Raw genomic sequence first — 7,826 nt, forward strand, 5'->3', positions numbered from 1 at the left:
TGGGAGTGGAAACAGATGCACAGAGATGTTCTTGGTCAATAGCAAAGCCAAGAGAATAAACCCTAGGTATTCTACATCCCAGGCTAGCACCCCGTCAACAACAAACACGAATTTAGGGACACCAACGTCCAAATACTGATTTTCACACACACAAAAGTAATTGAACAGAGAGAAACAACTCAGGAAAAAAGAATAGGAGTACTTGTGGCACCTTAGAGACTAACAAATTAGTCTCTAAGGTGCCACAAGTACTCCTATTCTTTTTGCAGATATAGACTAACAGGGCTGCTACTCTGAAACTGAGGAAAAGAAAATCTGAAACTGTTCCAATATATTTTTTTAAAAAAGCAGCATTTCCTTGAGATACATATATTCAACAGCGACCCGTTCTCTCTCCCCAGATTATTATTTTGGGGAGTGTTATGGTGAGGTCCAGACACTCTAGCTGAGATCACAGCTCCCTTGCGGATAATGGTAACTGACCTCTTTTGGGCTGTGAGGTCTACTAAGAAGTAGTGCTAGATGGGGGTTAGGTATTGCTACTGTACTAGGTTACACACACACTTAAGAGTACATTAACAGAGTCATTCCAATTCCTGTTCCCAACTGGCTACGCATTGTGCACCTTCTATTATTTTTGCTACCTTGCCCTATCTCCCATATTGACACCCGGCTTATCACAGCCACCGGTTACGTCTTTAAGTCTCGATTCTTTGGGAGCAGGGACTTGTCATTTGCTATATGTTTTACACAGCACCTAGTACAATGGGATCCAGGTCTGATCGGCCTCTAGGCGCTACCACAATACAAATGTTCAGTAATAAAACTAACAGACAGTCCCTGGCCCAAAAGCCTTATCCTCTAAACAGACAGACATCAAAGAATGAGACAGAGAGCTATTATTATCCCATTTTATAGTTGAGGAAAATGAGGCATAGGGACAGTGAGGACCTGTGAACACTTAATAAGTAGTACTGTACTGCTTTAATTATACATGGCCTATGAGGAAAGCTTGAAAGAAATGGGCATGTTTAGTGTCAAGAAGGGAAGACCGAGAAGGGACATGATAACAGCAAAACGTTGATAGAAAGAGGACAGTGATCAGTTGTTCCCCCAGGTCCACCAAGAGTACGACAAGAAGGAAAACCAGCCCAATTTGCATGGAGATTTAGGATATTAGGACAAACTTTCTCACTCTAAGGGGAACAGACGTCCAAAGGAGGTTGTGGAATCCCCATCATTGGCAGATTTTCAGAACACGCTGGACAAACGCCTGTCAGGGATGGTCTAGGGTTACTTGGTCCTGCCTCAGCGGAGGGGGCTGGGACGAGATGACCTCTCGAGGTCCCTTCCAGCTCCACAGTTCTCCGATTTTATTCCAACACAATGAAAGCGGCAAAAAAAGCCTCCGCTGTGGATGCAACCATAGCGGCATCGAAGTGCTTATATCAGGGTAGCTCACTGCAGCTGAAGCAAAATAAGCTCGTTCAGTATAACTCAGTCACACGAGGGGCATAATTATTTCGGTAAAAAACAAAATCACACCTCTCCCCCGCCCCCCAAAAAACGTGTTATATCGCTAAGACTTTAACGTCTAGACGAGGCTTTGCCCAAGGTCCTACAGGATGGTGCAAACTCCCCTGCTTTTCACCTTGAGGTCTTATTTACACCAGTGCCAGGTGGGTGCTAATTTCTACCAGAGCAGAATGGTACCTTTTGTCACATCCACTTTGTGAGGCTTCAGTTCAACTTAACACTTAAACACGTGCTTAACTTTAAGCAGGGGAGTGGACTTGACTAACTTCAACATCGCACACTAACAGTGAAGCACGGACTTAACTGCTTTGCTGAATCAAGGCCTGAGGGGATGCACTGAACTCGCGCTTGCTGAGCATCCGCACGGCAGAGCCACGCGCCCTCCAGACCCGTCTAGCCGCAGCCACGTTGCAGTGACCCGGGTTTGACACTAGGATTTCAGGGGGTGTTTCGCAGGGTTCTTCACGCCTCGCTGACTTGAGCCATTCTAGGAGCTGGTTCGTGGCATATTGTGGGAGAACGCGTCTCTCCCTCCCGAGCCTACAGTTGTAGGGCAATGGAGAACCAGTAGTTAAAGTGATATATACCCCCCTTGGTGTGAATGCAGTTATACCAGGATAAAAGCGATTATACTGGTATAGCTAAAGGAGAATAAGTATCCCAGTATAAAGGTACCTTTATAACGGTACCCACACTAGTGGTTGTCCCGGTGTAACCATCAGAGGGGTCGCCGTGTTAGTCCGTATCCACAAAAACAACAAGGAGTCCAGTGGCACCTTAAAGACTAACAGATTTATTTGGGCATAAGCTTTCGTGGGTAAAAAAACCACATTTCTTCAGATGCGACTATATCAGGGGGAGGAGAAATCACACCCCTAACTGACCTAGTTATTCTACTGCCAAATCTGTGTTTCAACCAGGCCTCAGGCCCCTTCGCGCAGCTAGAGACGGGTAAAGGGTCCTCAGTGTGAATGAGAATCAGGCATTCGAATGGGCGGTATGGCGCTCAACGATCACTTTCCAAACTGAGCAGCCCTCGGTAGGTGCGCTCCAGGTTCTGTTCCACCTACAGTCGAAAGACCCAGCACTCAACTCCCATTGGCTTCCCAAAACCAAACCGGCAGGGAGAGTGGAGAAAGGGCCCTCTGTGAAATGTCAGCTCCGCACAGCCAGGAGAGCCTGGGGCAGTGGATGTTGGGGGTTGGGGGGAGCGCGCAGGAGAAGGAAATGGACCAACTTGTGGCTGACCCTTCCCAGCCATCACCCCCCCTTCCTGTCACACGTGAAGACAGCTACTTAGGGATTTGGCACTGGGTGAGAACAGACACCCAGAGTGCAGAAGGAAAGAGCCGTGTCTATGTCTGTGTCTGTGCAAGAGACAGACAACATCCAAGCAAAGGGGCAAGCAGAGATCTTCTGATGGCAAACAAGCATCTCAGATGCAACACATACGCCAAACAACACCCAGATCCGACAGCACCTCAGCAGGCCTCTGACACACAGAGTCCTTCTTAAACCCCCAACCTCACCACCACCACCACCACCCACACACACACACACACACACACACATTTCCTCCTGCGATATGTCTGCTGGCCTGCTGCCCCATTCAGGTCGTGGGACATGCCTCTGACTCCTGTCACCCTCAGCAACACTGGCACCCTCCGAGACAAGCCTCAGCATCCCCTGGAGCTGCCAGGTGCCAGAAACCCACAAGCATACACCCGTCTTGTGGCGACTGCTGCCACCCCCAAGGCATGCCCCTCCCCCCCACACACACACACACTACATCCCCCACCCCCTCTCGGGGGGGGGGTGTCTCGGCTCCTCGCCATGGCACCTTATTCTAGCTTTTGTCAAATGGCAGAAATGCCTCGCCCCCCGCCAACCTCCACCCCCACACACAGACCAGCCTTCAGCAGCATTTCAACCAGAGAGGAACAAACAACCACAGCTGTCAGTCCCCAGAACAGGCAGCCGTCCAAGTCATTGAAGCCCCGGGACTCTATTTACCATTGCCCTTCCTAAAAAGCTGCTGTTGCCAATCAAATACCTCCCCCCCACCCCACCCGGTGCTCCATATACTAAGCCAGCCAGCCTCCCAAACACAGAGAGGCACGGCTCCAAGCTCCCCAAACATGGGGGGCCTGTTGCTCCCACCCCCCCAAGCACAGGGTGGGGGTGTTGCACCAGTCCCCCTGTCCCATTTTGGTGGCTTTAGCTGTCGCCCATCACCCCAGGAAGGAGCAGCTGCCCAGGGCACTGTCCCTCCCCATGACAGAGATGCACACTTTGGCATTTAGTAGCTCTGGGACCCTCTCTCTGTACTTACTCCGCACTGCTGCTCCCGCCCCCCAACTACCAGACACCCTCCCTGCCCCGCATAAGACACCTCTGCCCCCCACCCTCAGCTACCAGATACCCCCCTATGCTCCACCAGATACCCCCTGCCCCCCACCAGACACCTCTGCCCCCCCAGCTACCAGACACCAGGCACCCCTGCCCCCCACCCTCAGCTACCAGACACCACCCTACGCTTCACCAGACACCCCCTGCCCCCCACCAGACACCTCTGCCCCCGCAGCTGCCAGACACCCCCTGCCCCCCACCAGACACCTCTGCCCCCGCAGCTGCCAGACACCCCCTGCCCCCCACCAGACTCCCACTGCTCCGCCAGCCCCCCTGCCCACTCACCCTCCTGGGGCAGATCCTCCTTCCCCTCTGCACCATTTTGGTGACTGCTGCTAAATGGCAGGATCCAAAGTCGTCGTCGTCCCCCTCCGCCCGCAACCCTCGGCAACAACCTCAGCTGTCAGCTACACACACACACACACACACACACACACACTTCCCCCCAAACAACGGGTGAACACCACAGATCTGGGACTCTCTCTCTCTCCCCCCCCACACCCCGCTTCCCAGCTGCTGTCTCCCAGCCCCCCTCCCTCAGGCAACCTCCAGCCCGGGCAGCCCTGCGGAGCTGTCAGTGCCTTGGCCCCACACCGGTCCCCAGCTCTGATCCTCCCCCCCCCCCCCCCGCCAGCCTTTGCAAACAGCCGCTGCTGTCAGGCAGACACAAGGGAGGCAACACCTCGCCGCCGCCTGTATTCCTCCCTTCACCTCTGCACCATTTTGGCGAGGGTTTGTTTTGAAATGTCAGAGGCGGCTGGAGGGTGCGCTCGCCACCCTCCCGCCCCGCAGCCCGAATCGATCCCGGTCAATGGATCCAGCTCTCTGTACCACAGCCCGCCCCCCGCCGCCGCCCATCACCGTGGTACCCAGGCCAGGCCCGACCAGCTGTCCTGCTTTTCCAGGAGCAGTCCCCACATTCGGGGCTGTGTCTTATACAGGCGCCTATTTCCCTCCCCAGTGTCTCTGTATTTCACACTTGCTCTCTGGTCACCCTAACCCCCCCCCCAGGCTGTTGCCAAACGGTTTCCACCCAAGCCCCTCCCCACCCGGACTCCCAAGAGTCAGTCCACCGCCACCCCTAGGCTACCCCCCACTCCTCGACTTACCCTCCAGCGTCCGCTCCCGCGCTGCCTTCCCCCCAGAAAGTCGCTGCCAGGAGCCCGGGAACGGGGTGATGTGGGCGAGGAGGAGGCTTCAAAGAAGCAACAACAAACAACAACAAACAACAACGCCGCCGCCGTCACACTTCAGAGGCGAGCCCAGGCAAGCAGGAGCAATCTCAGTGTCTCAATGAACTTCCTCCCTTTGGTTGCGTGTCTGTGTGTGTGTGTGTCTGTGTCTGTGTGTGTCGATTCCTTCCTTCCTCCTTTTTGGCGACAAAGGTAACTACTTCCAACCCACTGGGGGAAAGACACAACGTAACCACCAGCCAGCGCAGCCTAGCATGCCGGGACGGCCAGATGGCTCCCCACCCACCAATGGCCAAGCCCTACGCACGGCCCGGGGAGGGAGGGCTTAGCCACCCAGCTCCCGCTCTCCCCCCCCTTGCACCCAAGCCACCTCCTCCCAAGCTAGGCTGCAGCGTGGCTTGCTGCAAATCCTTCCGCCCGGAGGACCAGCAGCAGCCTGGGTGGGTGATTTAGGAGCCTGATCTGTGCAGGGTTTAAAGGGCCCTGGCTTCCACTTGGCTGCTGTCTGGTCTCCATCACTCCATCCCCCTTTCCCGGCTCATCACTAGAGGTCAGGAGCACGGTCCTTCAGACCCAGCTTGCACCTCTGTTTTTTGCACACACACACACACACCCGAGGGGCGTTGTTGTCCAGCAAAATCCTCCAGGCGTGGACAACTGCAAGCCCAGTTCTGGTCTGCGTCGGTTCTCATGCCGCGACCCTCACCATAGCATCTGAGCGCCTTCCAGCCGTGCACTAAGTCACCGATGCAGGGGGGCTGGAACAATGTGTATAGCAGGGGGGTGCTGAAATGTACCAAACTGTAAACCCTGTATATGATGGAAACCACTTCAAGCCAGGGGGTGCGGCAGCCCCCTTCCCTTTTTTGCCCCCCCCCCCAGTTCCAGCAGCACCCCTGCACCAACGGTGAAATTCAGAAGGCAGTGGGGTGTTTTTGGACATGCAGCGAGCAATGCTGTGGGATGTATCTCAGATAAAGAGCAGTGCGGTCTAGTAGTTAGAGAAGAGGGTGCTGGGAGTCAGGACTCCTGAGTTTTATTCTTGTTTCTGGGAAGCGGGTTTGATCTAGTGTTTAGAGGTAAGGCTTGGATGTCAGGACTCCTGGGTTTTTGTTCCTAGCTCTGTGAGGGCATGGGGCTGAGAACAAGGAACTGGGCCCTGAATTGCAATGAATGCCACTTTACACCAGCTAGAGATCTAACCCATTGAGTTCAATTGAACTAAGGTGATGTAGACACACAAGGAATCTGTCCCATTGATTTAAATGGAGCTACATCAGTTTAAACTAGCTCATGCTCGGGCCCAAAATGTTTAAAGCCAAAAATGTACTCTTCCCTTACATAATAATATAATAATAAGTAATAATACTTAGTGTTTTACAATTTCCAAGCACTGTACAAACATTCACTAACACCCAACAACCCTTCGGTATGGGGAGGTGGCAGATTATCAGCATGTTAGAGGGGAAACAGAGGCACAGGGCAGGGAAGCAACTAGATCAACTCAGTGGCAGAGGCATGATTAGAATTCTGGAGTTCTTGGCCCCTAGCCCCATCCCTCGGCATGAGTCATTACTAGTCTTAAAATTCACACTGGAAAATGTGTCTTGCTCTTTGCTCCTCTAATGTTTCAAGACTGAAAAAGGTGGTCCTGTGGCTAAGGCATCGGAATGGGACCCAGGAGTTCTGGATTTAGTTTCCGGGCCCCCACTGCCTCCCCAGGTGACCTCAGGCAAGTCACTTGATTCCAGTATGAAGCTCACAGCCTAACCCGAACTGTTGATTGTAATGGATCATTTCCCCTCTCTCCCCTGCCCCTCACCAATTTTGGGGCTTGTCTAGACTAAGAAAATCTGCATCAATTTAGTGACAAGGGTGCAAACAACTAGGGCCTGATCCTCATTTACACTAAGGCCCCTTTACACCTCTCTGCCAGAGTAAAAGGGCCATTAAAGGCAGTGCTAATTATACCTACATCCACTTTAAGGCCCTTTTCTACTGACAGGACAAGGAAAGGGGGCCTTAATGTCATGCCCATTAGTGTCTGTCAGGTGCTCAGAAAGCAGGGGGAGGGAGGGTGGCCCCTATATAAGTGAAATTAAAAGTTCCACTCACCCTATCAGGGAGCAGAAACAATACCATGTGGTTTAGGGGGCCAATCACACCACACAACTTGAAGCAAGTCATTTGCTAAACAAGCCCATTGTCTGAAAATAGTTTGTTCAAAGTGTTGGGCCAATAATATCAAACACACCATAGGAAACGTGGGACAGGCTCTGGAAAGCTGGACTAAGGGATAGTGCTACTGGCTCTACAAATCAGTTTGCTCGCTTTTAATATTGGTTGCACCCCAAGGCTCCAACCAACATAAGGTCTCTTCTGTACTAGGTGCTGTATAAACACTTAGCAAGAGACAGTGCCTGTCCCAAAGAGCTTACACTATACAAAGAGGTGAAATGATCCCCTCCCCCCCCCCCCCGCCAGGTCACCCAGGATGCTATATACTGGACCAGACTGCCTCTCTGGTATAGGCATTAATAGAAATTCTATCCCATTCTATTCTAGCCCTTCACTGTCCAATTTGGCCACAGTGAGAATAAAACTAAGGATGTTAATTCTTTCTTTTTAAACTACAATCTGACTTTTACTAAGTCAATCAAATCCATATACCCAACTTCCAATACTAAT

General features: G+C 52.4%; 1 protein-coding gene across 6 annotated transcripts in view; it reads right to left on the reverse strand.

The window, feature by feature from the left end:
* Positions 1–5,387, reverse strand: part of MEF2D (myocyte enhancer factor 2D) — a 169,537-nt gene extending 164,150 nt beyond the window's left edge. For 4 of the 6 annotated variants that reach the window (XM_074938697.1, XM_074938696.1, XM_074938695.1 and 1 more), the window contains exon 1: positions 5,055–5,387. The gene's annotated coding sequence lies outside the window, so the exon portion shown is untranslated. The remainder of the gene's footprint in view (positions 1–5,054) is intronic. The other 2 variants (XM_074938692.1, XM_074938690.1) reach the window with 1 other exon arrangement.
* Between the last annotated feature and the right edge of the window lie 2,439 nt (positions 5,388–7,826).

The sequence above is a fragment of the Natator depressus genome, chromosome 24 (assembly GCF_965152275.1).
Source record: "Natator depressus isolate rNatDep1 chromosome 24, rNatDep2.hap1, whole genome shotgun sequence".
NCBI classification, from domain to species: domain Eukaryota; kingdom Metazoa; phylum Chordata; order Testudines; family Cheloniidae; genus Natator; species Natator depressus.